We start from the raw sequence: 27,565 nt of genomic DNA on the forward strand, positions 1-27,565 counted from the left end.
AAGTATTAACCAGACTTCTAAAAAAGCGAAGAATCCCTAATTGGCTGTCTGTCACTTCTCATAGTATGTATATGGCCCCAAATTCACTTTTTCGTGCTCACTTTTTCACCTTTTTTCTACCACACCACTTGATGATTCAGCCATTCCCAGCTAAATATGGCTCCTCTCCTATAGGAGGTTATTACAGTGGTATTTCACATCACTGTGCCCTATGGCTTACATGGTTTCCTCTGCTTTGAATATGACTCCTGTGAAATGGCTTTCAAAAACTTATATATTGTTACAATAGCATCGAAAAGAATAAAATACCTAAGGAATAATTTAACCAAGGAGGTGAAAGCCTTGTACACCAAAAACTATAAAATATTGCTTTAAAAAAATTAAAGAAGACAAATGGAAAGACATATCATGTTCATGGATTGGAAGACAATATTGTTAAGATGACAAGATTACCTAAAGTGATCTACAGTTTCAATGCAACCCCTATCAAAATTCTAATGGCTTTTTTTTTTTCAGAAATGGAAAGTCTGATCCTCAAATTCATATGGAAATTTGGCTATTTCCCCAAATAGCCAAAACAATCTTGAAAGACACACACTTCTTGATTTCAGAACTTACTACCAACTTAGATCAGAACTATAGTAAAGCCATTAGGATAGACATCCAGACCAATGGAATAGAATTAAGAGACCAGAAATAAGGGCTCCTGGTTGGTTCGGTCAGTTAACATTTGAGTCCTGATTTCGACTGAGGTCATGATCTCATGGTTCATGGGATCAAGCCCACTATTACTGCAGAGTCTGCTTGGGATTCTCATTCTCCCCTCTCTCTGCCCCTTCCCTGCTCCAGTGTGCTCTCTCTCTCTCTCAAAATACATACAAACATACAGACACATGCATACATACATAAACTTAAAAAAAAAAGAACTCAAAATGGGTTGGGGACCTAAGTATAAGAGCTAAAACCGTTACACTATTAGAAGAAAACATGAGTAAGTCTTCATCACCTGTATTGTTCACCAGTACATCTTTAGTATCTGGCATACACTAAATACTCAAAAATGGTTATTGAATGAATTGATTTCTTATTTGCTATTTTGAATCACTTGTAGAATTATATATTGTACATGTTTTATATATGATATGATTAGGTTGTACTGTTCTTACTCTTTCATTTTTGTCCTACTCATCAGATTATCAAACTCACCCAAAACAATGCTCTGTAAACAGTCCATAGTAACTGTTGCTATTTGACCAGCCAAAATGTCTTTCCCTCTTTTATTTTCACCACTGCCAAGTGAAAAGAGCAACTTGAAGGAAAGCAAAAATTGCCTTTGATGTGAAAAGCAATTTTTGTGAATCTGAATGCTTGCCAGGAGCAACTTGACAAAAAGGCAAAGATGTGGGAGAGAGCTAACCAGACCAGAATAGCTCAATGTTGCTTTTATTTGGTAACAGATGAGCTCCTTTTTGGGGTGACTGACATGCACACAAGTGTACAGAGCAGTAGAGGAGTCTGAATGAACTGCCAAGCATTTCAACCTTTCCAGAGACCAAGTATTTCAAGAACAACTGATTGGGTAATCTGGCAGACTGCCAACTGTAAGACATCCATCCACTAGCAGGAACACAAAGAGCCTGCATTTTCTTCCCTCGCTGAACACACTGATTAAAAGTAACAGCTGCCACCCTTTTTCCATGAGACTTGATTATGATAATTCCCCACAGCCAAAGGCTTGCTGTGAAACTTCTACATCACTCTTCCAAATGTAGTCTGGAAATTACCTAAAAATTTGAGAAACAAGGATTGTAAACTATTATGTACACAAACTATATTGAAATAAGCACACTGATTAGTGCCAATTGTTCTCAAAGATTTAATGACTCCAGTTATTTTTCAACTTTTTTTGCAGCTTCATAAAGGCATAACACTCTGGGGTCCTGCCTATTTTAAAGATAGGCAAATAGGGATGCCTGCCTTGCTCAGTCCATAGAGCATGTAACTCTGGTTTTTTTTTTTTGTAATGTTTTTTAATGTTTTATTTATTTTTGAGACAGAGAGAGACAGAGCACGAACCGGGGAGGGGCAAAGAGACAGGGAGACAGAATCTGAAGCAGACTCCAGGCTCTGAGCTATCAGCACAGAGCCCGACACAGGACTTGAACCCACGAACGTGAGATCATGACCTAAGCCGAAGTTGGAGGCTCAACCGACTGAGCCACCCAGGCGTCCTATGTTACTTATTTTTTTAAAGTGTTGATCATTGGTGGGGTGATAATTAAAGAAAGATTGTTCATTACTAGTTTGAGAAACACTGATTTAAAGAAATGCAATCTTAAAAGCTTAAAAAAATGAATGTTTATGGGTGCCTGGGTGGTTCAGTCAGTTAACCATCCAACCTCAGTCAGGTCATGATCTCATGGTTCGTGGGTTCAAGCCCTGCATTAGGCTCTCTGCTGACAGTTCAGAGCCTGGAACCTGCTTAAGATTCTATGTGTCCCTCTCTTTCTGTCCCTCCCCTGCTCATGTTCTGTCTCTGTCTCAAAAATAAATAAACGTTAAAAGTTTTTTAATAAAAATTAAAAAACGAATGTTTAATGACAATTTTTACAAGAGACAGAGAGGGGCACCTGGGTGACTCAGTCGGTTAAGCATCTGACTTCAGCTCAGGTCATGATCTCACATTCCGTGGATTCGAACCTCGCATCAGGCTCTGTGCTGACAGCTCGGAGTCTGGAGCCTGCTTCTGATTCTGTGTCTCCCTCTTTCTTCTCCTCCCCCGCTCACTCTCTGCCTCTGTCTCTCAAGAAAAATAAAGACATAAAAATAAATAAATAAAATAATCTTTAATGAAACTTTTGAAGTAATGAGTATGGTTATTGATCATAGTGATAGGTTTACAGTATACATTGTCAAAATTTGTTTGCTACACACTTTAAATATGGGCACTTTATTGAATGTCAGTTATGTTTCAATAAAGCTGGGGAGAAAGGATTTTTTTTTAATTTTTAATGTTTATTTTTGAGAAAGAGAGAGAGAGCACAAGCTGGGGAAGGACAGAGAGAGAGGCAGACACAGAATCCAAAGCAGGCTCCCTGCTCCACGCAGTCAGCACAGAACCCAATGCGGGCTCAAACTCTGGAACCACATGACCTGAGTCAGTGCTTAACTGACTGAGACACCCAGGCAACCCCCCCAAAAAGGATATTTAATAAAGGAACTATTTACGGAAGTGTGAGAAAAGTAAAGCATAATGCATCTATGGACAAGTAGTCCTGAGAAGCCATTACCACCCTAGGGCTAAAGAAGCACAGGGAGGAAACTTCACAGGAAATTATCAGAGCTATAGCTGTAAACATGGGGCCAACAGTCTACAAACTGTTTGTTACCATCTAGGAAGAGATAAAGACAGAAACTGAGAGTGAGCATTTAGAAACTTCTATACCAATTTAACAGACTAACGTTATTTTTTTAATCAGAGAATAGAAAACTTGAGGATTATCTTTTGTATGCATTTAGTTTTTAATTCCACTTTTCTAGTAATTCTTTTTTGTTACTTTTTTTTTTTTTTGAGACAGAGAGAGAGTACAAGTGTGGGAGGGACAGAGAGAGAGGGAGACACAGAATCTGAAACAGGCTTCAGGCTCTGAGCTATCAGCACAGAACCCAAAGCAGGGCTTGAACCCAAGAACAGTGAGATCATGACCTGAGCTGAAGTCGGACACTTAACCGACTGAGCTGCCCAGGCACCCCATGTTTCTTATTTTTTAAAGTGTTGATCATTGGTGGGGTGATAATTTAAGAAAGATTGTTCATCACTAGTTTGAGAAACACTGATCTAAAGAAATTCAATCTCTGATAAAACTTGAGCTCTACATGGAAAGAGCGAGGGAAAACATGCATACATCAGTCTCTTTCCTCCCACACTGATCTCTGTGTCTCTACCCTGGACCAAACCCAATTAGAGGCCAGGGGGCAGAAAAGTTCAGTGACGCACTATACAGACAGCCAGAGCAAAGAGCCCAGCAGGGAAGGGTGGATCTGGAGGAACATACAGAGAGTATGTTGTACTCTGGGCTGTGACACTCACTAGATGTGTGATCTTCAGAGAGTAGTTTAGTTTCAGTAATCCTTAGTTTATCTCACCCCCAAAGAAAAGGGGATTCCTAGACCACCATTCACTTATTCCATTTGCTTGCTTAAGCCAGAGACTTGGCAGTCATGTTTTATTCTCTTCATTCCTGTTCCATCTGTTCAGTGGTGATTAGTTCACCTCCATAATGACATTTACATGTGACCCCTCCTCTCCATTCCATGCCCTGCCTGAGCTGAAAAGTTCCTTGACACTTGTCCACTGAGCTGCAACAGCTTTCTAACTGGTCATGCTCTACTCCAGTCCATCCTCCAGGATGACAAATACAGATTTGACTAGCTTATTCCCTAGCTTAATTGCAGATCTGGAAAGTGAGCATTTAGAAAAACTTAAGTGTTTGGAATACTTGAAAGTTTTGGTTTGCTTTGGTTTTGGTCTTCATTATAATGCTTTCTTGGGGCACATGGGCAATTCAATCAGTTAAGTGTTCAACTCTTGATGTTGGTTCAAGTCATGATCCCAGGGTCATGGGATCAGGCCCCATGATGAGCCCCACATTGGATTCTGCACTCAGCATGGAGCCTGCTTGGGACTTTCTCTCTCTCTCCCCGCCCCCCGCTCTCTCACCCCCCCCACCTATCTCCCCTGCATGTGCTCTCTCTCTCTCTCAAATAAAAATAAAACAAATATTTTCTTATGCTTTCATGCTTCTAATCATGCTCTTTTCTTTGTTTGAAATGCTGTTGTCCCTACTTTGCCAGCTAATTCTCTACACACCTTTGAGAACTTGAGAAAATTTCCCTAACCACCACACCCAATACAAGCAAGGGGCTGCTATATGCTTTTATTGTTCACTTATTTCTGTATTGTAATTAACATTAGCTTTAGAAACTGTAAACCCCATGAGGCACCTGGCTGGCTCAATTAGCAGAGCAAGTGACTCTTGATCTCAGGGTTGTGAGTTCAAGCTCTATATTGGGCATGGAGCCTACTTAAAAAAAAAAAAGAAAAGAAAAGAAAAACAAACGTTAAACCCCTTGAAGGAAGGAACTACACCATTGTCATGGTTTCATTTCCATGCCTAAAATTACCTGAACACAATAAATGCTCTCTTTATGTATTTGTTAAATGAGTGAATAAATGAGAATTGGGGTGGTCAGTTGATCTTCATGGAAAAAGAATTTGAACTAAATCCTGAAGGACAGATAACAATGAGATGGCCTGAGCAATACCTATCAAAATAACACCAGTGCTCTTCACAGAGCTGGAACAAACAATCCTAAAATTTGTATGGATCCAGAAAAGACCTGAATAGCCAAAGTCTTGAAAAAGAAAACCAAAGCTGGAGGCATCACAATCCTCAACTTCAAGATTTGTTACAAAGCTGTAATCATCAAGACAGTATGGTACTGACACAAAAACAGACACTCAGATCAATGGAACAGAATAGAGAACCCAGAAATGGACCTACAAAAGTATGGCCAACTAATCTTTTACAAAGCAGGAAAAAAAATCCAATGGAATAAGGACAGTCTCTTCAGCAAGTGATGCCAGGAAACCTGGACAGCGATATGCAAAAAAATGAACCTGGACCACTTTCTTACACCATACACAAAAATAAATTCAAAATGGATGAAAGGCCTAAAAGTAAGACAGGAAGTCATCAAAATCCTAAAGGAGAAAGCAGGCAAAAACCTCTTTGACCTCTGCCGCAACAACTTCGTACCCAACATGTCTTCAGAGAAAGGGAAACAAATGCAAAAATGAACTATTGTAACCTCATCAAAATAAAAATCTTCTGCACAGTGAAGGAAACAATCAGCAAAACTAAAAGACAACCAATGGAATGGGAGAAGATATCTGCAAACCACATATCAGATAAAGGGTTAGTATTCAAAATCTATAGAGAACTTATCAAACTCAACACCCAAAAAAACAAATAGTCCAGTTAAGAAATGGGTAAAAGACATCTTGAATAGACACTTCTCCAAAGGAGACATCCAGATGGCCAACCGACACATGAAAAAATGCTCAACATCACTCATCATCAGGGAAATACAAATCATAACCACAATGAAATACCACCTCACACCTGTCAGAATGGCTAACATTAACAACTCAGCCAAAAACAGATGTTGGCGAGGCTGTGGAGAAAGAGAAGCTCTTTTGCATTGCTGGTGGAAATGCAAACTGGTGAAGCCACTCTGGAAAACAGTATGTAGGCTCCTCAAAAAATTAAAAATAGAACTACCCTACGACCCAGCAATTGCATTATTAGGTATCTACTAAAGGGTTACAGGTGTGCGATTTCGAAAGGGCACATGCACCCCAATGTTTATAGCAGTACTATCGACAATAGCCAAAGTCGGAAAGAACCCAAATGTCCATCTATGGATGAATGGATAAAGAAGATGTGGTGTGTATATATATACATATATAAATAAAATAACCATAATGGAGTATTACTCGGCAATCAAAAAGAATGAAATCTTGCCATTTGCAACTATGTGGATGGAACTAGAGGGCATGATGCTAAGCAAAATTAGAGAAAGATAAATATCATGACTTCAGTCATATGAGGATGTTAAGATACAAAACAGATGAGCATAAGGAAGGAGAGCAAAAATAATTTAAAAACAAGGAGGGACACAAAACATAAAAGACTCTTAAATATAGGGACAAACAGAAGGTTACTGGAGGGGTGATGGGAGGGGAGATGGGATAAATGGGTAAGGGGTATTAAGGAATCTACTGAAATAATTTTTGCAGTAAATGCTAACTTGGATGTAAATTTAAAAAGAAATAAATTATTTTAAAAAAAAAGAATAAAATGGCCAGAGAAAAGGGGAGAGAGTGCTCAGTTGGTCTAACAATTTGAGCCAAGGCAGAATGACAGGTATTGTCTGTGAGTAGGAATTAAAGATAAGCTGGAAGAAGTCATTTGAGGTTCTCTGGAGAAGAACCTTGAATTCCACATTAGATTTTGTGTTGTAATCTGGAGTGCATTGAGGAATTGAGATTGAACATGGACCTTTTAAAAGGAGAATTAAATTATAGAAAAGATGTGTTAGGAAGATTACACTTCCTGTGGTGTTTACAATTAATTGAAATAAAGGAAGAGTAGAAGCAGTTATTAAGAACGTTATTAAAGCAATTCATATGAAGAAGTTGGTTAGTCTAGATTTAGATTGTTGGCAGGAGATATAGAAAGGAAGATAATGAAAAGAGACATGAAAAAGAAATTTGTTATAAAAATTTGCTAACTTAGTGGTATCAGGGGTGCCAGGGTGGCTCAGTTGATTTAGTGCTGACTTTGGCTCAGGTCATGATTTCACAGTTCATGAGTTCAAGTCCTGCATTGGGCTCTGTGCTGACAGCTTGGAGTCTAGAGCCTGCTTCAGATTCTGTCTCCCTCTCTCTTTGCCCACTCACACTCTGTCTCTCTCTATCTCTCAAGAATAAATAAACATTAAAATAACATAATGGTCTCTAATGATGAGAATTAAGTGTATGATATTGATCATTTACTGACTGATACTCTAAAATCCTGGCTGGTATCAATGACAGAAATAAAGACGGGACATGATTACATGATGAATTCATCTGTTTCCTAAAGTATACTGCTATTATTATTTAAATATAAAAAGTCATGTTGAAAATTAAAATGTCATGCAAAAGATTTTACATTTTGGACTCCAAGGACTATTTGGAATATCTTCTGCCACCTGCTGGCAGAGAGAGAGTGACTATAGTCTCTGGTGAAACCTGAAAGTTCTGGTTAACATTGTATAGCCATCTAAATATCAAGCGTCTGGCTGGTAATAGGGGTTTCTATTCTTTTTTTTTTTTAATGTTTATTTATTTTTGAGAGACAGACAGAGAGTGAGCAGAGGAAGAGCAGAGAGGGAAGGAGACACAGTCTGAAGCAGGCTCCAGGCGCTGAGCTGTCAGCATAGAGCCCAATGCAGAGCTCAAACTCACAAACCGCGAGATCATGACCTGAGCTGAAGTCGGCCGCCCAACCGACTGACCCACCCAGGCGCCCCTTCTATTCTTTCATACACTTCAATTGCCATAGTACTACCAGCTCAAGGAGCCCTATGGATTTGCTACTGATCAAGCTTGATGCCTTATCCCATTTTCATTCCACTATTTGTGAGTGGTTTTAGGATTTCCTTATATTAACAATGTCCTCACTTCTAAGACTGAAATAGTAAAACTTTGCTAGTTACTTTTACAATGTCGTAAAAAAGAATGGAGGAAAAAAAACATTGAAAAGTACGGATGTTTTTCTTTTGTTTGTACCAGGCATTTGTTTTGTTCTACAAATTAATTTTTTTTAATGTTGATTCAGTACCTTTTATTTTTTGCCATGTTGCAGTAATATATTTTAAAGTATACTAGAGTGAGGCACCTGGTTGGCTCAGCTGGTTGAGTGACCGACTCGATTCCAGCTCAGGATATGATCTCAGGGTTGTGAGATAAAGCCTTGAGTCAGGCTCTTAAGATTCTGCTTAAGAGTCTCTCTCTCCTTCTATCCTTCTCCCCTGCTCACACACTTTCTTTCTCTAAAGTAAAAAAGAAAAAAAAGAATCAACATAAAGTTTTACAAATAAATAAATAAATGAACATACTAGAGTGATTGTATGTTTATTTTGAGAGTGAGCAAGCCAGGGGAGGGGCAGACAGGGAGAAAGAGTGAATCTTAAGCAGGTTTCATGCCCAGCCAAAGCCTGAACTCAACACTGGGAGATCACACTTGAGCTGATATCAAGAACTTCCACTTAGCCAATTGAGTTACCCACTTACCCCTGAATTGTGGTATGTTCTTATTGGCTGAGTTTGTAAAACTGGGCAAAGGGAAATTGTTCCTTCCTCCTGCTGCAGTAATAGAATAGGCTCCTTCCCTTTGGGAAAACCTCTTCCTGTTGGTATCTGTAATTGAGGACACGTGATAGGGCATGAGAGCGCCCACTTCTGGCCACCAGACTCCATTCTAAATGAGATTTCCTTTATTTAGTTTCATAGGGGAAAGCCTCATGATACTGGATTTGGCAATGATTTCTTGGACGTGATACCAAAGCAAAGGCAAAAAAAAGAAAAAAATAGTTAAGTTTGACCACATCAAAATTTAAAACTTCTGTGCATCAATATACCCAATAAAGTGTTAGTGTCCAGAATATATAAAGAACTTTTACAATTCAACAACAGCAAAAAAAAAAAAAAATGGGCATGGGATTTGAATAGACATATCTCCAAAGAAGATATGACCAATAAGCATATGAAAAGATTCTCAACATCACTAAGCAGTACAAAAATGCAAACTAAGCCATGATGAGATACTACCTCACACCCATTAGGATGGCTACTATTTAAAAAAAAGAGAGAAAGCAAAGAAGGGGTGGTAATGATGTAGAAAAACTAGAACCCTGGTGCACTGTTGGGAATAAAAATGATGCAGGTGTTGTGGAAAACAGCACGGTGGTTTCTCAAAATATTAAATATAGAATTACTATATCATCTAGAAATTTCACTTTCAAAAAAATTGAAAGCAGAGACTTAACAGCATTATTCACAATAGACAAAAGATAGAAGCAACACAAGTGTTCATCGAGAGATGAATGGATAAACAAAACGTAGTATTCAAGAGAATATTATTCAGCCTTTAAAAAGGAAGGAAATTCTGACACCAGACATAACATGGAAGAATCTTGAGAACATTATACTAAGTGAAATAAGACAGTCACCAGAGGACAAATATTGTATGATTCCATTTATATAAGGTAATCAGAATCATCAAATGCACAGAGATAGAAAGTAGAATGGTGGCTGCCAGAGACATTGGGGAGGGGGAAGAAAAGAATAACAATAAACATTGTTAAAATGTCATTATTTCCCAAAGCAATCTACACATTCAATGCAATCCCCATCAAAATTGCACTAGCATTCTTCTCAAAGCTAGAACAAACAATCCTAAAATTTGTATGGAACCACAAAAGACCCTGAATAGCCAAAGTAATATTGAAAAAGAAAACCAAAACGGGAGGCAGCACAATCCCAGACTTTAGCCTCTACGACAAAGCTGTCATCATCAAGACAGTATGGTATTGGCACAAAAACAGACACATAGACCAATGGAATAGAATAGAGAAACCAGAATTGGACCCACAAATATATGGCCCATTAATCTTTGACAAAGCAGGAAAGAGTATCCAATGGAAAAAAGACAGCCTCTTAAACAGATGGTGCTGGGAGAACTGGACAGCAACATGCAAAAGAATGAAACTAGACCACTTTCTTATACCATACACAAAAATAAACTCAAAATAGATGAAGGACCTAAATGTGAGATAGGAAACCATCAAAATCCCAGAGGAGAAAGCAGGAAACAAACTCTGGACCTCAACCGCAGCAATTTCCTACTTGACACATCTTCAAAGGCAAGGGAATCAAGAGCATAAAAAGAAGTTTTGGGACCTCAACAAAATAAAAACCTTCTGCGCTGCAAAGGAAACAATCAATAAAACAAATAGGCAACTGACAGAATGGGAAAAAATAGTTGTAAATGACATATCAGATAAAGGGCTAGTATCCAACATCTATAAGGAACTCATCAAACTCCACACCCAAAGAACAATCCAGTGAAGAAATGGGCAGAAAACATGAATAGACACATGAAACGATGCTCAGCATCACTCATCATCAGGGAAATACAAATCAAAAACACACTGAGATACCACCTCATACTGGTCAGAGTGGCTAAAATGAACAAATTGGGAGACTATAGATGCTGGCGAGGATGTGGAGAAACGGGCACCCTCCTACACTGTTGTTGGGAATGTAAACTGATACAGCCACTCTGGAAAACAGTGTGGAGGTTCCTCAAAAAATTAACAGTAGAACTCCCTTATGACCCAGCAATAGCACTGCTAGGGATTTACCCAAGGGATACAGGAATGCTGATGCCTAGGGGCACAAGTACCCCAATGTTCATAGCAGCAATGTCAACAATAGCCAAATCATGGAAAGAGCCTAAATGTCCATTGACTGACAAATGGATCAAGAAGATGTGGTTTATCTATACAATGGAATACTACATGGCCATGAGAAAGAATGAAATCTGGCCATTTGTAGCAACATGGATGGAACTCGAGGGTGTCATGTAGGTGAAATAAGTCAGGCAGAGAAGGACAGTACCATATGTTTTCACTCATAAGTGGAACAGGAGAAACTCAACAGAGGACCATAGGGGAGGGGAAGGTGGAAAAATAGTTGGGGAGAGGGAGGGAGGCAAACCGTGAGAGACTCTTGAATACTGAGAACAACTTGAAGGCTGATGGGGGAGGGGGAGATCAGAAGGGGGTGATGGGCATGGAGGAGGGCACTTGTCGGGATGAGCACTGGGTGTCACATGGAAACCAACTTGACAAACTATAAAAGGAAATATATTTTAGATAAACAAATAAATAAATAAAATGGCTAAGATGATAAATTTTATATTATGTGTACTTTACTGCAATTTAAAAAAGTTTTTTATGATTTTATTTATTTTTGAGAGACAGAAAGAGACAGCATGAGCAGGGAGGGTCAGAGAGAGAAGGAGACAGAATCCGAAGCAGGCTCCCGGCTCTGAGCTAGCTGTCAGCACAGAATCCAATGCGGGGCTCGAACTCACGAACCGTGAGATCATGACCTGAGCCGAAGCCGGACGCCCAATCAAATGAGCCACCCAGGCGCCCCTTTACTGCAATTTAAAAAAGAAAACCCTAGTAGTGCTATTGCTGGGTCGTAAGGTAGTTCTATTTTTAATTCTTTGAGGAACCTCCACAGTGTTTTCAAGTAGCTGCACCAGTTTGCATTCCCACCAATAATGTAAGCGGGTTCCGATCTCTTCACATCCTCACCAACATCTGTTGTTTCCTGAGTTGTTCATTTTAGTCACTCTGACCCATGTTAGGTGGTATCTCAGTGTGGTTTTGATTTGTATTTCCTTGATGATGAGTGATGTTGAGCATATTTTCATGTGTCTATTAGCCATCTGAATATCTTTGGAAAAGTGGCTATTCGTGTCTTTTGCCCACTTCTTCACTGGATTACTTGGGGGGCCTTTTTTGGGGGGGTAATGAGTTTGGTAAGTTCTTTATAGATTTTGAATACTAACTCTTTATCTTGTATGTCATTTGTAAACATCTTCTTGAATCACAGAAATCTACCCCCGAAGACAAGAGTGCACTGTAGACACTGTATGTTAGCTAACTTGACAATAAATTATATTAAAAAGAAAGAAAAAAAGAGACCCAAGGATGACATAGTTCCTCTTCTAACTTCAAGTGTTAATGTGGAGTGATGCCTGGAGTAACATTGGGATACCCAATAATACTCTGAGAGTAGCAGAGCAGAAAGATAGAAAGAACCTGGCATTTTAATAACTGTTAAGTCCCTGAATTAGTGAACTTTGGTACTGCTATACTTTCAGACTTCTAATTATATACGATACTACACCATCACTTTTGTTGAAGTCCTTCTGAGTTAGGTTTTCTGTTATTTGCAACTGAAATACCTTAACAGATACAATAACATTGTTGTCCACTGGCTAGGACACCATATTTCCCAGGAAGGACTAGGGTCACAACAACTGAATCTTTTTTTCTAACTTTTCTTTCCTTGTTATAGTTTTCAAGATTTCTAGATTTAAGATGGTAAGTTTCCAGGGGGTACCTGGGTGGCTTAGTTGATTGTCTGACCCTTGGTTTCGGCTGAGGTAGTGATCTCACAGTTCATGAGTTTAAGCCCAGAGTCCAGCTCTGCACTGGCGGTGCAGAGACTGCTTGGGATTCTCTCTCTCTCCTTGTCACTCTCTCAGCTCCTCCCCTGTTTGTGTGCACTATAAATAAATAAATAAATAAATAAATAAAAAAAAAATAAATAAATAAGATGATAGGGTTCCAGATCAATAGTTTGTCCTTCCACCCCCATGGCTATTCCCTGAGAGTATCTGCAAGAAAAAAGTGCCTCTCTGTTACTACAAGTGTGCAGTTCTCTGTTAATTGAATGCTATGATTATTATACTCTTATATTGAGACAGTAGTACACTGTAGGGATGAAGCTACATTCTTGCAGGCCTCCCAGGAAGGGTAAGGTCATTTCTGATGTCAGATACTGAGGGAGGAAGTGTGTTTTTCAGATAGAAGGTTGAAACAAAGAGGGAGGTCAAAGATAAATAGTTAAGGTGGTTTTGCTGAATGAAGGGCCAAATACCTAGGAACCAAGAGATGTTATCAAAAAAGTAAAAGGGTAACTTACAGAATAGGAGACAATACTTTCAAATCATATACCTAATAATAGCTACTATCCAGAGTATGTAAAGAACTTCTATAGCTCAACAACAAAAAGACAGTTTAATTAAAACATAAGCAAAGGGGGCACCTGGGTGGCTCAGTCAGTTTAAGCATCCAACTCTTGATTTCAGCTCAGGTCACGATCTCAAGGTTCATGGATTCAAATTCTGTGTCAGGCTTTGCACTGATGACTCAGAGTCTACTTGGGGTTTCTCTCTCCCTCTTCTCTTTGCCCCTCCCCCACTCCCGCTTTTGTGTGCATGGGGACATGTTCTCTCCCTCTTTCAAAATAAATAAACATTAAAACAAACAAGCATGAGCAAAGGACTTTATAGACATTTCTCCAAAACAGATATGCAAATAATCAACAAACACATGAAAAGATACTCAACATCATTAGTCATTAGGGAAATGCAAATCAGAACTATAATGAAAAAGAAAAAGAACTACATGAAGAGGGGAGGGGATGGAGATATGAATTAAATAGATGGGAATTAAGGAGTGCACTTGTCATGATGAGCACTGGGTGATGTATGGAATTGTTGAATCACTGTACACCTGAAACTAATATAATCACTATATTGTACACCTGAAACACTATATGTACACTTGAAATTAATGTAACACTAATACAAAAATTAAAATAAAAACTTAAAAAAAAACAAAAAACCTACAGTGAAATACCCCTTCACACCCAGTAACATGGCTATAAGGAACAAAACATAATTAACAAGTGTTGGTTAGAATGTGAAGAAATTAGATGTAACTGGTGCATCTATTGTGGAAAACAGTTTGGTGGTTCCTCCAAAAGTTAATCACAGAATTACCAGTGATCCGGAAACTCCACTCCTAGGCATATACCCAAAGAAATGAAAATAGAGACTCAAATATTTGTATATACAGCAGTATTCACAGTAGCTCCAAAGTGAAAACAACTCAAGCATCCATCAACTGATGAATTGGTAAATTGTGATATATCATACAAGAGGCTATTAATCAGCCATAAAAGGAAATGAACTCCTAACATATGCTGTAGTATGAATGAACATTGAAAATATTATGCTAAGTGAAAGAAGCCAGACACAAAAGACCACATATTGCATGATTTCATTTATATTAAATATCCAGAATAGGTAAACCCACAAAACTAGGAAGCAGATTGGTAGTTGCCAGGGACTGCGGGCAGGGTGGAAAAGGAGGTGACTGCTTAATGGCTACAGGGTTTTTTGAGGGAAGATGAAAATGTTTTGAGGGTAATAAAATGTGGTTGTGCAACATTGTAAATGTACTAAATGTAAATGTAATTGTTCACTTTACCTTTTTTTTTTTTTTGAGAAAGGGAGAATGTGCATGCACATGCACGAATGGGGGAGGGGCAGAGGGAGAGGTTGAGAGAGATCATCTCAAGCAGGCTCCACCCCCAGCAAGGAGGAGCCCTACTCAGGGCTCAGTCTCACAAAGTGAGATCATGACCTGAGCCAAAATCAAGAGTCAGATGCTTGACTGATTGAGCCACCCAAGTGCCCCTGAATTGTTCACGTATAAGTAATTAATTTTAGGGCATCTGGGTGGCTTGTCAGTTAGCGTCTGACTGGATTTTGGCTAAGGTCATGATCTCTTGGTTCATGGGATGGAGTCCCACCTCTGGGTCTGTGCCCACAGTGAGGAGCCTGCTTGGGATTCTCGGTCTTTCCCTCTCTCTCTCTGCTCCTCCGCTGCTGATTCACACACATGCCCACAAGCTCTGCACTCTCTCTCTCTCTCTCTCTCAAAATAAATGAATGAACTTAAAAATAAATTAACTAATTTTATATTATGTGTATTTTGCCTAAAAACAATAAGCAAAACCAAAATGCCTAAGAAGTTGATTCTGATTATTGAATGAAGACAGCTTCTTCCAAGAAGAGAAAAGGAAGCAGGAAGGAGGTGATGGACCTAGAAAGGCTACTTTGGGCCAACTCTTTGGAGCTACAGTGAAAATATCTCAAAAGGGCAGAAGAATAAGGACAGATTACCTGTGGTAACTGTAGAAACTTCTTTATAAAACAGACGTTTATGATGCTTCCAATTTTTATATATTTACTTCCCATAATTTTGAGTAAAATTATTTGGAAAATTGGAAACTCTGACTACGAGCTTCTTCAAGAACTGTCACATTTTTGAACCCTTCTTGCCTGATACAGGGTAGGTTCTATAAATGCTGATTTGATGAAATTGGAGCAAGAGGGTTTGATTACACTATACAGGCGTGTAAAAATGAGAACAGCACGCTTTTGGAACATCGTTGTCATAGCAACAACAAACAATTACAGATCCCAAGGGAAAATGAACCTCTGAAAGTCAACTACAGGGAGGAGGAAAGAGAGGCGTAAATCTTCCTTTTATGGTTATATAGATATTTATTTTCTTAAAAGGGTCTGCAATCCTTTATAGTGTATGTCTGACTATGGTTAGCAAAACTCTCATCACTTAGAATTTCATTCACAAATAATAGAAAACCAAACTCAACTGGCTTAACAATAAAGGAACTCTATTGGGTTCTATAAAAAATGTCCAGAGGCAGGGTTAGCAAGATCCAAGCTCCCTGAGGACCAGTTTCTCACCGTACACTCTGCCTTCTTTGTTCTTGACTTCCTCATAAAGCTGGCTCTCTGCATTTCCAGGAAGGTAGCCTCAAGTTCCTATGATGGTTTGCTTTCTTACATCCAGCAGGAAAAAGCCAGCACAATTCTCCCATGAATTTCCAAGAAAAATTCTGATTGGATTGGCTTTGATATCTGCCCACCCCTGACCCAACCACTGTAGTCTGTTGGATGGAACACACTGAATGGTTTAGCCTCGGTCATATATTTCATCCCTGGATCGAGGGGTAGAATCAGCCTCCCTAGAACCTAAGGATCTCAAAATGGAAACTGAGGGAAAATGGAAAAAGGAAGAGGAAAATGTTGCTAGGAAGGCAACTGACAAAAATGTTCACATAAACTGTCTGAAAACCACATTGTAAAATCCATCTTTTGTGGTTAAATATTATTCCTATGGGATGCTCCTCAAAAGAAAACAAAATAAAACAAAACAAAAAAACCCCAAAATAGGTCCTATAATCAAATACATTTGACAAATAGTATATACTGTAACCTCCTCTTAGAGATTCCCATTGCATTTTAATATAGTGAAGGCTTTAATAAATGCTTCAGCAGAGAGACTATTGAATTTTGTTTAGTCAATTGTTTCACGAAGTTTTTTGACTAAAGAAACTTTTTTCCAAGGAACACCTTTAACAGCCTTGGAACGTTTTGGAAAAGACTCTGTCAGGGCAAACGTGTGACATCTTCACACTTGGCTGTTTTTGGTGGTTGGAACTGGTCCGTACTTAGTTACCAAGTCAACAATTACAGAGCCATACATCAATTACAGAACCAGGAGTGAATTTGGCAACCATAAGATTAAAGGCCATTTTATAATTTTTTAGCAATATGAATAATTGTTTCATAATTTCACTAACCTTTTGTCTGCCAAAGATTTCTGTGCCAAGTCTTTTTGTAACTGGTTTTGTTAACAGTGGTTAGAAAGAAATGAATCAGCATTAAATAGTTATATCTGGGAATGGCAAACTGTTAAGGGCATTGTCACAGTGTAAATTTCAGAATCTAAAGGCACAAGACCTTTAAAATCACAGGAGAATGACACCCAGACTTTCTAATATTTCCAGAAAGTGTTCCCTACTAAAAATAGTCTTCGGAGCACCTGGGTGGACTCAGCCACCCGACACGTCCGACTTCAGCTCAGGTCATGATCTCTTGGTTTGTGGGTTCGAGCCCCACATCAGGCTCTGTGCTGACAGTTCAGAGCCTGGAGCCTACTTCGGATTCTGTGTCTCCGTCTCTCTCTGCCCCTTCCCTACTTGTGCTCTCTGTCTCTCAAAAATAAACTTTAAAAAAAATCTTTAATCCACCCTATCCCTGTTTCAGAAAATGAAGAGGTCTCATCCACACCTTTGTAAAAAAAAATCCCGTGGGAATATCTTTTTAAAATTAAGCTTAATATGTGTTTAAAAACAAAATTCAACTGAGTAAATTTAAAGATTGAATTAGCTTTACTCAATGAATAGAAAGGGAAGCTTTCCCTACTCCAAATTGCTGCACAAATGGGAGACTTCTTCAGGCAAAAGGGGGCAGGGACAAAGAATGAGTGGGTTACTTATCTTTCTTTGGGGGATGGAAGGGGTCTTTTAAGTGAATTACCTCACTACTGCAGACCAGGAAATTCCAGACTGGCCAGTTAAAATTATATTCCTGGGGAAGGTTGAAACTGCAAAGTAGATTAGGTATTAAGTTTCAGTTTGGTGATATGGTCTTAGCACAAGTAATTCCATTTTGGCCCTGTTTTGTTTTGTTTTGTTAACATTTGCCATTACCATTTGAAAATTTCTTCCCCAAGTATCACACTGATTTAGAGGGCATTGAAGAAAAAAATCAGAAAGTGAGCAACGTATAAAAGAAATGTGAAAACCATGATTCTCTCAAAAACCAGAAGAGGGCTCCTGGGTGGCTCAGTCAGTTAAGCATATGACTCTTAGTTTCAGCTCAAGTCCTGATCTCACTATTCATGGGTTTGAGACCATGCATCAGGCTCCATATTATTATCGGTATTCTTGGGATTCTCTCTCTGCCCTTCCCCCACTTGTGCTCTTGCTCTCTCTCTTTCTCAACGTAAATAAATAAACTTAAAAAAAACCAGAAACAATCTGGGCACAGATGAAATTCCCTTTGCATATCCATTAAAGACATTGAATGGTGCCAGCCTCCCAGTGGGATGGTGGGTAATAACCATAGATGGTCTGAGGTCTTTATTTTCTTCCTGCCTTTGTTCCCTAGCTCTTAGTTCTCTCCATCACTGTACTTTGGTCTTCAGTTGTATATTTATAACAAATGTCCAATTTCACCCTAAACTCTGGTTTCAGAAACTTTTCAAAACATACCATAACATGCTGATCGACAAGTGCCCAGCTAGGAATGCAAACTGGTGCAGCCACTCTGGAAAACAGTAGGGAGGTTCCTCTACAACCCTACGACCCAACAATTGCACTACTAGGTATTTATCCAACGGATACAGGTATGCTATTTCAAAGGGGCACATGCACCCTAATGTTTGTAGCAGCACTATTGACAATAGCCAAAGTATGGAAAGTCCAAATGTCCATCAATTGCTGAATGGATAAAGAAACTGTGTTATATATATATAATGGAGTATTACTCAGCCATCAAAAGGAATGAAATCTTGACATTTGCAACACGTGGATGAAACTAGAGGGTATCATGCTAAGCTAAATTAGCCAGAGAAATACAAATATCATATGACTTCACTCATATGATTATTTAAGATACAAAACAGATGAACATAAGGCAAGAGAATCAAAAATAATATAAAAACAGGGAGGGGGACAAATGAGACTCTTAAATATGGAGAACAAACAGAAGTTACTGGAGGGGTTGTGGGGGGGGATGGGCTAAATGGGTAAGGGGCATTAAGGAATCTACTCCTGAAATCACTGTTGCACTATATGCTAACTAACTTGGATGTAAATTTAAAAAATAAATTAAAAAAAATAAAACAAGTGCCCAGCTAGGTATTTGATCTTTTACAGACAATGACAGCTGCTGATTTGCTTATTCCCTCCACTAAATATTGCTTAGTTGATAGGTCATCTGGCTTTAGTTGTTTTATTGCAATGGTGATTGAATCAATAATTTTAAATCTATATTCTTACTCACATCCCCGTGATCCAGGAAAAGCAAGGTGCAGGAAGGATCAATAATATTTGTGGGATGAATTATGATCATGTTAGGCAGATTTTCCAGTTTCTTTTATGTAGCAGCATATATATTCTTGCTGTATTTTGCATATTTGTGAAATTATTGTCTAGAGCTCCAGTTTGCATGATGAACAGTTTCAGATACTAAAATTCTAGTTATTTAATGCATTTAGTAACTTTAGCAGATGTCTCAATCATTATAATTTATGTAATAAGCATAAATTTATGTAATAAGTAGGGGTGGTTCAGTCAGTTAAGTCTCTGACACTTGATTTCGGCTCAGGTCATGGTATCACAGTTCATGGGATCTACCCTTGTGTCAGGCTCTGTAATGACAGCACAGAACCTGCTTGGGATTCTCACTCTCCTCCTCTCTCTGCCCTTCTCCTGATCATGCTCTAGCTCTCTCAAAATAAATAAAATTAACTTTAAAAAATTAATAACTATAATGTACTCTGGAATTAAAAAAAAAAATCACCACTTGCTTTGAAAACTCCAGGAAATCCACAGATTAAAACTACAAATTAGGGACACCTCAGAGGCTCAGTTGGTTAAGCATGTGACTTCAGCTTAGGTCATCATCTCAAGGTTCATGAGTTTGAGCCCTGTGGCAGGCTCTTCACTGTCATCAAAGACCTGCTTCAGATCCTCTGTCCCCATCTCTCTCTGCCCCTCTCCTTCTCTCTCTCTCTCTTTCAAAAATAAATAAACATTTTTTTTAATTCCAAATTTAAATAAATTTTTTAGTGACTGATCAAATTACAAAACTGGATGAAATTCATATGAAATATCTTTCAATATACATATTAAACATGATAAGACTTAATCTTTTTTCCTTTGAACTACCAGAACATGACTTCCTTTTATTTAAATTTTTACCTTAAAAAAATTTTAGGGGTGCCTGGGTGGCTCAGTCAGTTGAGCGTCCGATTTTGGCTCAGATCATGATCTCACAGCTTGTGAGTTTAAGCCCCATGTCGGGCTTTGTGCTGACAGCTCAGAGCCTGGAGCCTGCTTCGAAATCTGTCTCCCTCTCTCTCTGCCCCTCCCCTGCTCATGCTCTGTCTCTCTCTCTCTCTCTCTCTCTCTCAAAAATAAATAAACATTAAAAACTTTTAAAAATTAAAATAAATAATTTAAACAATTTGTATGGCTGCCTTTTCACTAGGATAAATAGACTATTTAGGCCAGAAAGTATCACAGAACACTGAATCTCTATACAAATAATCTAAACATGGGGCGCCTGGGTGGCACAGTCAGTTGGGCCTCCGGCTTCAACTCAGGTCAGATCTCACGTTCGTGGGTTCGAGCCCCGTGTCGGGCTCTGTGCTGATAGCTAGCTCAGAGCCTGGAGCCTGCTTCTGGTTCTGTGTCTCCTTCTCTCTCTGCCCCTCCCCCTCTCATGCTCTGTCTCTCTCTGTATCAAAAATAAATAAAACATTAAAAAAATTTTTTTGATTAGTACCTGTGAAAAGAACAATGAGTTTTAAGGACACATACATACACACAAGTGAAAATGAACATTGGTCAGAGCCTCTCAGAGGTAAAGAGAAATCTATGTCATTTGAATCTGGGGCAGTTGTTGATACATTAAGAATTGAAGAAGTACCAAAATAGCTCCTAAGAATTGTGGTATATTTTTCAATGCTTATATTTAACACATTAATGTTTTTTAATCCAAAATATAGAATGCAATATAATTAATTATATAAATCACAAAATAATTAGGGGATTCAGTTAAGAAGTATGTGTAATATTCCATAGGCTGTGTGGTCTGGTAATAGAACAGGAATTTAAAGTTCCATTGTGAATCTCTTCTTTCCTTGTAACAGTGTCTCTCTGTAAGAATCATCCCCATTGGGCAGGTTGAGCCCCACAGGGAATCTGTGGCCAGGGCCAGGAACCTGCTGGACCTACCTGAGAAAGAACACCTTGATATTAGAGAATCAAAAGATGGCCTTCATCATAACCATCATGACCAACAACAAAGAACATTTGAACCACATGAAATTGCAGCTCTTTGACATTTTTTGACCCGAAAAATCCACAGTTTTATCCAAGAAGTATGCCTTATGAGCCGAATTGCTGAGGATTCAAGGAGGTGCAAGACACATATACAGCCCTCTGGGGGCACCGGGGTAACTGGCTTAGAAGGAAGATTCTATCTTGCTCCACAGAATCTAGCCTAGGTTTAACAAAGGCGGCAACTGGATCTCATTGCCTCCAGTCTTGTTGACCTCACGTCATTTTCCTCTGGATCTGTTCAGTGCTAGCCTTCGGGTGTACTTCTTGAAAGTCCTGACACCTTCACAGACACGCTCCCTTCCTCTTAATTCTCTGTGACACTTACAGATGCCTTTCTTTTATTCGCAGAGGTAGCTAAACTTTTTTTTTATTTGAAACTTAAATTTTTTTTTATGTTTATTTTTGAGAGAGAGAAAAACAGAGTGCGAACAAGGGAGGAGCAGAGAGAGAGGGAGACCCAGAATCTGAAACAGGCTCCAGGCTCTGAGCTGTCAGCACAGAACCTGATGCGGGGCTCCAACCCATGAACCGTGGGATCATGACCTGAGCCAAAGTCGGACGCTTAACTGACTGAGCCACCCAGGTGCCCTGAGGTAGCTACACTTCTATGAGTTTGAGACCCATGTTGGGTGAAGAGATTACTAAAACAAAAACAACAACAACAACAAAGCAGGAATTAGTGAATTGGGGCAAAAGACCTGGGAGAAGAGGGGAGATTAGGAGACAAGGTTGGGGTGGGCTGGGATGTTCCTCACATTTTTGACACCATAAGTGGATCATTTTTAATAATTGAGAAATTGACGAGGCACCTGGGTGGCTCAGTCAGTTGAGTGTCTGACTTCCGCTTAGGTCATGATCTCAGTTTGTGAGTTCAAGCCCTATGTCGGCCACTGTGCTGACAGCTCAGAGCCTGGAGCCTGCTTCAGATTCTGTGTCTCCCTCTCTGGTGCTCTGCCCTTCCCCTGCTCACATTCTGTCTCTCAAAATTGAGTAAACATTAAAAATTCTTTTTCAAAACACAGACCACACACTCCTTTATTACAAACAGAAATATTAATAATAAAATTTCATCTTGTTTGCTCCATTGCACAGTTAAGATTTCTATTCACTATAAAGTCTTTACTAAAGACTTAAAAGCAACAGTTGGAATCAAGTAGAATATGCATAACTAGAGAATATAATCTACAAAATCTCTCAAGAGCACAGCATGCACCTATGTAGTTCAGTCTTTGCCTGCTAACGGACTGAATTGTGTGCCCCTCACCCTCTGCAAATTCATATTTTGAAGTCCTAACCTTCAATATAATTGTATTTGGAGATAGGGCCTATAAGGATAAAACTAAGGTTAAGTGAAGTCAGAAGAGTGGGGTCCTAATCCATAGGATTGGTAGCCTTATAAAGAGCAGGAGGAGAGAGATGTCTCTCCACATGCACAAACCAAGGAGGGCCCATGTGAGGGCAAGTAAGAAAGTGGCTGTCTGCAAGGCAGGAGGAGTGCTCTCACCAGGATGGAACTGGTGGCCATCTTGATCTCAGACTTCTCAGCCTCCAGAACTATGGGAGATAAATTTCTGTTGTTTAAACCACCCTAGTCTATGGGATTTTGTGATGGCAGCCCTAGCAGACTAAAACTCTGTCCCTGGTAGTGAACTCCAGCTTTGCCCTTACGGGAGTTGATAAAAGACGTCGCTCTAATCAAGGGGGATATTCAGTCCACGGGAAGTAAGGCAGGAACCTCTGGGACCATAGAGCGCCCAGACTGGAGATGGCTGTGGACTCAGTGATGGCTCCAGGGGGAAGAGGTTTGCAGGGGACTAACTCCTATGTCTCGGTGCCAGCTTTCCTCTTACCCCAGTTTATGACCAAATCTGTGTTTATATATATGAGGTGTGTATATGCATTTGCGCCTCTTTTATCGTGCTCTCAAATATCTTTGGAGTCAAGAAATTTTAAGTATATCCTTTTCTTAAGTTTATTTATTTTGAGAGTGAGAGAGAGCGCGCGCATGGGCAAGAGCACACTCAAGTGGGGGTGGGGGGCAGGGGGCAGATTAGAGAGAGAGAGAGAGAGAGAGAGAGAGAGAGAGAGAGAGAGAATCCCGGGCAGGCACCGAGATGACAGTAGATCCGACATGGGGCTTCAACTCATGAACCATGAGATCATGACTTGAGCCAAAATCAACAGTTGCATGCTTAACCAACTGAGCCACAAAGGTACCCCTAGGGATGTCTGTTTTAAGGAACTTTGACAAAAGGCAGAGAAGACCCCGCTGTAATTCTGAAAATTACTGTACTGACTCCATGTGGCCACCAGAGGGAGTCAAACTGTTGAGGCTCTGTCTACGGCCAGAGGTTTTAGATGTGTAATCTATGCCTTAGACTTGCTCCAGCCCAAATATGTATCTAAAGTAGAGGACCAAATTGGAAAAGGCAGCCCAGTCCTTTTTTCCTCATATAATATAATTCTTGGGAGACTTCTATTTATTTACTGTTCCACCAAAGTAGTGGGGGCCAGTGTGACAAAGTGAAAGTTCTAAACAAAAGTGAGGTCCTGCAGATCCAAATCCTAACCACTACTTGCATGAAGACATTGTTAAATTCAAAGAGGTTATAAAAGTTTACGTATATATACACATATACATATAACATAGTTTACATGTATACACACAGATATGCACATATATATACACATCATACATATATATGATATAGATGAAATGTAAATAATTGAAAGAATATACACCAAAATGTTACAGTTATCTCTCTTTGGATGATGAGGTCATAGGTGATTTTAATTTGCTGGTTACCTTTTTTTTCCTGGTTACCTTTATTTTCCAAATTTTTAAAAATTATTTATTTTTTTTAATTTTTAATGTTTTTTAATTTTTTTTAATGTTTTATTTATTTTTGATACAGAGACAGAGCATGAGAGGAGGAGGGGCAGAGAAAGAAGGAGACACAGAAACGGAAGCAGGCTCCAGGCTCTGAGCTAGCTGTCAGCACAGAGCCTGACGTGGGGCTCGAACCCATCAACGTGAGATCTGACCTGAGCTGAAGTCGGAGGCTTAATGTTTATTTATTTTTGAGAGAGAGATAGAGCACAAGCAGGGGAGGGTCAGAGAGAGGAGGAGATGCAGAATCCATAGCGGCTCTAGACTCCTAGCTGTCAGCACAGAGCCCGATGCAGGGCTTCAATTCTTAGACTGGGAACATGACCTGAGCCAAAGTCTAACACTCAACCAACTGAGCCACCCAGCTGCCCCTAAAATTTTAAAATAATAAACAGGAGTTATTTTGGTAATAAAAGTAAAAGTTTGGGTTTCAAAAAATTTAAATCTCCAATATATTAACTTCAGAGAAGTCCCATATAATTACCAATTATAATGCACACAGCTCTGGGCTTTTCCCAAAGTCCTAATATTTATTAAATCGTGCTTTCTAGGGACTGCTCCATTTAATGATAGTAATTCCCACTTCAGGCAGAGGTTTGGGAAGACAGATTCAATCTCTTCTAGGTCCTTGAAGCTGAAGCAAACACAGAGCTGCTTCTGAAAACCCAGAGATGGCCCTCATTAGGAAGAGGTACTTGAGCAGAACCTAGTCTGGGCTGGCCACAAACCACCTACATTTGTGTGTGTGAGTGTGTGGTAAAATATACATAACATAAAACTTACCATCATAATAATTTTTACATATACAATTCAGTGATATTAATTAAGTACATTAATAATGTTGTGCAACTATCACCACTCTCCATTCCCAGAACTTTTCCATCATCTCCAATAGAAACCCTATTCCCGTTAAGCACCAACTTCTTGAGGGTTACGTCCCGCCCCTGGTAACCACTTTTCTACTTTCTCTCTCCATAGACTGATTACTAACATAAATGGAAGCATACAGCATTTGTCCTTTTGTGTCTGGCTTATTTCACCTGCATAATGTTTTCAGGGTTCATCCATGTGGTAGCATGTGTCAGAATTTAATTCTTTTTTAGGGCTGAGTAATATTTCATTGTATGATGATATTCCACATTTTATTTAGCCACCCATCAGTTGATGAACATTTGGGTTGTTTCCATCTTTTAGGCGTTGTGAATAACACTATTATAAACATTGATGTACAAGAATCTGTTCAAGTCTCTGCTTTTAATTCTCTGGAGCGTATACCGAAGAGTAGAATTCCTGGGTCATCATAAGGTAACTCTATGTTTCACATTTCGAGGAACTGCCAAACTGTTTTCCGTGGCAACCGAACCACTTTACATTCCACTCAGCAATGCACAGAGGGTTCTCATTTCTCCACACCTCTGTTGTTTTCCATTTTTGCTTTTTTTATTTCTTTCATTATAGTCACCCACTGGGTGTGAAAGCCACTCACATTTCATTTGCCCTATATATCCTTAGCAGGCACACTACCAATAAACAATTATGCTTCTTGGTCAAGATTTGTCACTCTAAGTGTTATTTGACCCAGGAGACTTAAAAAACAAAGTTCACTGTTTTCTTTCCCACCCCGGACATCTGCTAACCACTTTGTATAGGAAAACAGGCACAGAACCAGATGGCCGGCCGTAGGAAGCGTGAGGATTGAGGGCGGGAAGAGTCTGAGGGAAACACGGAAGAAGGCAAACATGGAGCCCAGAGGGACCAAGAAAGCCACAGTACGTGACGCAGAGATAAAAGATAAAGGAAGAAGAAAAAAGAAAGATTACAGAGTTAAGGGAGAGGAGGAAAGAGACCAAAAATTCAAAGGAGATTTTACCCAAACAGAAATATCACTAACTGTCACTCACCGGGACCAAGCCTGCCTCCAGAAAAGCCAGTTTGGCAGCTTGGGAAGAGGAGAGGGTGAAAGGCACAGTTTCAGATTTGAGTGTTAAAAAACATAGCTGGACAGGACCCTTTTACATTTTGATCTTTTTTGGTTACTTTGCTAATCCCCACCCTGCTTTGAGTGAAGCAAATTAATCTGAAATTAGCTTGGGCATTACAAAATAAAAAGTTATTCAGGCGTCTACAATGCAACCCCTTCCACTAGTTTTCTAAAACAGATGTCTGGGTGTGTGCAATCAGGTGATTACTAAAGTTGCATGTCTCATAGGCCAGTCTATCCCATAGAAGCATTTGGTGGATCAACAACACCCTTTACATTTTAAAGGATTAAGAATTTTTTTCACTTCCTACTTCTTTTTTTCCAGAATTGTTAGATTTTAATAGAAGCCTATTTTAACTGAAAAGAATTAATTTCTGGTGGGGCACCTGGGTGGCTCAGTCCCTGGAGCATAAGACCTCCACATCAGGGTTGTGAATTTGAGCCCCACGGTGGACGTAGATTTACTTAAAAATAAAATCTTAAAAAAAAGGAAAAAAGAATTAACTTCTGGGGGACCTGGCTGGCACAGTTGATCAAGAGCATGCAACTCTTGAGGGGCGCCTGGGTGGCTCAGTCGGTTGAGCGTCCGGCTTCAGGTCAGGTCATGATCTCGTGGTTCATGGGTTCGAGCCCTGCATCAGGCTCTGTGCTGACAGCTAGCTCAGAGCCTGGAGCCTCCCTCTCTCTCTAACCTTCCCCTGCTTGCACTGTCTCTCTCTGTCTCTCAAAAATAAATAAAAGACATAAAAAATTTAAAAAAAAAGAGCATGCAACTCTTGATCTTGGGGTCATGAGTCTGAGCTCTATGTTGATTGTAGAGATTACTTAAAAAAAAAAAAGAAAAGAATTAACTTTTTAGCCTCAAATAAAGTAAAAGTATACATAATATTTTTTGTTACAAAAACTAACTACTATTCCTAATGACTCACTTCTTCTATTTCATACTTTAACTTGGTGGTCTCAAAACAGATTCATTTAATCTTAAAATTAAAACACTTATGAAAAATATGTTTAATTCTTTTTTAAAATTTAAAAATTTTTTTATGTTTATTTATTATTGAGACAGAAACAGAGCATGAGTGGGGGAGGGGCAGAGAGAGGGAGACACAGAATCTGAAGCAGGCTCCAGGCTCTGAGCTGTCAGCACAGAGCACATGCAAGGCTCAAACCCATGGCTCAAGATCTGAGACGAGGTCAGAGGCTTAACCGAGTGAGCCACCCAGGTGCCCCTAATTCTTTTGAAATATTTGTCATAGAAAAAAAATTAAATAAAAAAAATAGAACGATTCTAAATGGAACCTTGATCTCGTATGCTATTCTCCCAAACTAATTTCATTTCTAGGCATGACTAACTGGACACCTTTGGTGTCCTTCAGGAAAACCTGCTGTGCACAAGGACTTAACATAGATGATTTAGTAAGACAAA

Source organism: Suricata suricatta, chromosome 15 (genome assembly GCF_006229205.1).
Source record: "Suricata suricatta isolate VVHF042 chromosome 15, meerkat_22Aug2017_6uvM2_HiC, whole genome shotgun sequence".
In the NCBI taxonomy this organism is placed as follows: domain Eukaryota; kingdom Metazoa; phylum Chordata; class Mammalia; order Carnivora; family Herpestidae; genus Suricata; species Suricata suricatta.